Raw genomic sequence first — 4,557 nt, 5'->3', positions numbered from 1 at the left:
TAGGCAGCGGGGTGGGGGATGGGGGAAGGGTCCCTCGCCCCGTTACCATCCCTAGGAACAAGGATTCAAACACTCGTTAGAAAATTGTTCAAAACGATTTTGTGTAAAATATATAAAATTTAAATTTATATATACATGATATAACAAATTTTTAAAAACATATAATTATAAAATAAATTTTTATGAATCTCACACATAATACATAAAATAATATACAAGATAAAATTTTGACTTTACATTTCTTCTGGCCAATTTTTGGCCCTGCCCCTCCTCCTTCAATGCCTTGTGCTGACAGTTTGACGTCACGTCACGTTAATCTGCATTCCCAATAATGCTTTTTTTTTTACAGTCTCCGAAGTTCGGATGATGCATTTCTTAAACGTGTCAAATTATAGTACACAAACTCATCTTGTCACACTAACATCACTGCAGCAGCTGCATTCATATCACATCATTTACGATTATAATGGAACAAGAAAATCATATGGAATCTTTACAACAATCATTTTCTTGTCTATTGCCTAGCTTCTGTTTTGGCTAACCAATGCATCTCCTGCACGGCTTCACCTTCCTGTCATTTTTCACCTTCCTGTCATTTTTGAAGCTGTTTATCGTTCTTGTTTTAGGAATCATGCTTCTGCCTTGGATAATTCCTGCTCTGATCTTCCTCTTTCTTTCTTTAGTCCTACTGTTTCCAGTATTTTGTATCCTCTTCTGGGCCTTATTGTTGTTTAAGGTCATATCCAAGTGTCAGACAAAAGCCTCACAAGGAATGGATCATCATCAAGAAGGAAGTGAGCAGCAGGTGAGCCTGGAGATGGATTCATCTCAGTTTTCCTTTGATCCCGGTCAATCAGGAGAAAGCAAAAATGAGACACCGGAAACACCAAAGACGAGCAGCAGGCATTTCGAATTGTGGCAAACTTGGCATCCACAATCTGTAGAAATTCATGAACGAAAACCGGTTAGTTTTCTTGGGAGCTGAGATTCTTCTCATATTTGAAAGAGTTGTACCAATATTCAGTCATGCATAGTGGCATTCAGGGCTTAAATTGATTATCATATTCCCCTTAAAACTGTACTGAATTTAGTGCTGAAGTAACTTGTTGTACAGCAACAGTAAAAGCCTTCAAGATTTCTGAAATTAAAACAAAAATACAATCTTTGTAGACCACTATTGAATACTTGGCCAATCACAAGTTTGTTGTCTGGACTCTGGAGCTGAATTGAGTGTGACAGTTAATTTAACCAAACTCCAGCTTACAAGTCAAAGAATATACGTCACCCACTCTGCTCATAAAAGACGTATTGCTGTCTAGTTCAATTGTTTTTTTTTCCCCAATTTTATAGACTTCTGCTATTGTTTATTCTCATGAGATGCTGTCCTGTCTTTCCTTTTATAATCATATGTTAATGCTTGCTGCAGTTTAATGAAATAATGGCATTTTGGAGAAGGCAAGAGAAACTCACAAGTGAACAGAGATAGCAGCACACTACTGAAGGCATAATAAGCCTTCAAGACTCATCTCTGGAACTCCTATGCTTGCTTTCAGCAATGGTTGGAGTTTTAAGAAGGTAAATACCAAATACGTTATCAAATGCATACCCGGAAACTAAACTGCAGTTAGCATGTACTACATATTTTTGCATGGTATAGATTTATCTTGATTCTGGGATGCATAATTAACAGCACGAAGTAAGACACGATACATGAATATGTCACATTGCACGCTTGCCTGGGATTTTTAATGATGTATGGTATCTAAGATAAGCACATTCGTTAGGAAGCTGAGGCAGTATTAATGTTTTGTAAATGATCGACTTAGATGCAATCACTGGCTGCCACAACGCTTTGTTAATTCTGGTAGTTTGAGCGGAAAATTTCGAAGTTTCAATAATTCTGGTGGAATCTGACTTCTGTTCTTGAATAAAACAGGGAAGTAGAACTGAACTTTATACTTGGAATGATACAGGCATTGATCGGCAATGACATCCAACGAATCCTGAGCAAATCGGGCTTTCTGGGCTTTGGAGATATGCTCTGCTGGCTTCAGGCACTGAAGGTCCGGTATTAACATTTTCGCTGTCATCATCTATGAGAAAGATTGAGAATTCTCTTAATTGTTAATGGGAGTAATTAATACTCGTGAATGTTTTGTTGCAACCAATTCATCAGATAATGATTGACATTCTACAATGTCATTAATTGCGAAGTTATCTTTTGCTGGATCGCATGTTCAAAAATATCATTGCAAGAACTTCCGGGTCTGATGAATCGATGTCTGATTTTTGGTTGAGAAACTACAGAATCATAGATTGATCTAAACAGAAATGGAATAACACAGCTCGTGGGACGATAATGTCGCAAACACTTGTAAATGTAAGCAATTCAGAGTACAATTTGCGCCAAAAATGCATGTAGACAATACTAGTACTATTACAAGTATGATTTCTGTATCAAATGGAGTACTAATCTTTCTTCTTCTTAATACAGAATACAGAGTACCATTTCACAACCAAAATATTACTACGGACCCTCAGCCCCTGGTCAATGGAATAAGAAGAAACGAAGAGAGCACACCTGGGACCTATATAATCTGATTACAGCGTATTTCCCTTTGCTGGTTTTGGGAGTCAAGAATCTTAACCACTTGAACCATCCATAATCTCGATGAAATGAGATTTTGCTCTTGCAACTGTTTTGACGAGAATAATTAACCAAAGTGCACTTTATGGGCGGCGCTAGAGAAATGCTTTGCAGCTGCTACCATAGCTGCCTCAGGGTTACAAGGCACTGCAGCTGTTGAAGTCTTCTTGATTTCATGCTCAGTTGAGGCTGTAAAGCACGAGCTGAATAACCTAAAGACTGCTGAGTACCACTTCATTATTGTATTATCCTTGCTCCTCTTGTTGCTATGTTGTTAAATGTTCTAACAAATTGGGCTGCTCTCTTTTGATCAAAAATAAACTAGAAAATGAACAAATAAAACTCTCGAGAGACTAGGAATATTGAATCTGCTGTGTAGCACCGGAGATATAATTCTTTTGATGTTTGATTTTTGAATGAGCTAAGTAGGCATACTCATCAGCCTTATACATACATATAGCTAAGATTTCTTGGGGATGCAGTTTCAAGTCCAAAGGAAATTATCTTGGCAACCAAGCTAGTAGAAGGTGACAAAATGGTTCCTCTTTTGAGCTTAACTTGACCATTGACATTCACCTCGTTTCAGGACACGTTTTCTTTGATTTTTTTTGAAGCATCTGATATGAGTGTGTTTTCTTACTTTCGTAGAAAGTGATTTTAACGACAGCCGACCTTCATTTCTCGCTCTGTACATCGGGGGGGAAAAGAAAAGAGTGACAAGGAAAGGAAGAAGTTTGTGCTCCAAGAAATAAAAACCATAGATTGTACTCTCTGGTTTTCATTTCCGCGTTGTCCCAATTCGATTATCTCCTTTTATATATCGATTCAAAAGAATGGGCAAATAAACTGTATCATTGTTACTTTTTTTTTTTTTTTCCTATTAACACAAACTTGATGAATTTCCAATCAGAAAAACAAGAAAGAGGCACGAAGGAAACATTTGAAATGACTAGTAATAAAAATAATATGCTGAGGTTGATTTTGTTGGAAATGTGCTTGCTGGATGAGCTGTATTAATTAAGACGTATCATGAACATCAATTTTATTAAAAAAACCTCCGGAAATTAGCAATTCAAGCCGGCTGAATTATGATTTTTTTTTTTTACGTGATTTGATCGAATTGACCTAAGTGCACGGGTGAAAGAATAGCTCAAAAGAGAGTACAAAATCCTAAAACAGAAAGAGAATATAAAAAGAGAGTACAAAATCTCAATAAATAATTTTAAGGCCCAAAAGATACCTAAAATTAAAAACATAAAAAAATATAAATAACACAAATTACTTTAACGGTCCAACGGTCTATAATTTGCTCTTTTGATTTGATATCTAACCGGCCGGAATGCACCGACATAACAAACCACGTTACGAACCTTGCACACCCAATTCAGCCCCTATGCTGGTGGCCCTGCCGATACTCCCCAATTCCTTTCCTCCCTACCACTGCCCCCCCCCCCCCCCCAACCCACAAATCCACCGTCTTTGCCTTCATTTTTCCTCCACTTTGAGGCTTTGTCATTAATCTTGCAATCTCTCTCTTCACATATTCCCTTCATCCTCTAGTCCCTATTAGCCCCTGATGGAATTAAACTAATCTGGACTGCCAACTTTTCTTTTCTAGCGTTCAATTTTTTCATGTGGCAGAGGAGTTTATTGGTGGCTGAAGAACATCGAGGAGGAAGACTGGAAGAGGTGATGATGTGATGGGTTGAAGGGAGAGAGAACAAGAATGGGGTAAGTTGTGACAGAATAATTAGCCAAACTGCACTTTATGGGCGCTAGAGAAATGCTTTGCAGCTGCTACCATAGCTGCCTCAGGGTTACAAGGCACTGCAGCTGTTGAAGTCTTCTTGATTTCATGCTCAGCCGAGGCTATAAAGCACGAGCTGAATGACCCAAGGACTGCAGAGTAC

At 38.0% G+C, this 4,557-nt stretch overlaps 1 long non-coding RNA gene across 1 annotated transcript; it reads left to right on the top strand.

The window, feature by feature from the left end:
* Positions 1-339: 339 nt before the first annotated feature.
* LOC140016364 (uncharacterized) lies at positions 340-3,128 on the top strand. The gene is made up of 5 exons (XR_011822749.1): positions 340-964; positions 1,427-1,575; positions 1,937-2,063; positions 2,177-2,380; positions 2,495-3,128. It is a non-coding gene; the product is annotated as an uncharacterized lncRNA (long non-coding RNA).
* Positions 3,129-4,557: the final 1,429 nt, after the last annotated feature.

Source organism: Coffea arabica, chromosome 11c (assembly GCF_036785885.1).
Source record: "Coffea arabica cultivar ET-39 chromosome 11c, Coffea Arabica ET-39 HiFi, whole genome shotgun sequence".
In the NCBI taxonomy this organism is placed as follows: domain Eukaryota; kingdom Viridiplantae; phylum Streptophyta; class Magnoliopsida; order Gentianales; family Rubiaceae; genus Coffea; species Coffea arabica.
Note: the sequence above shows the minus strand (reverse complement) of the source record. Positions and strands in the feature narration are given on the sequence as shown.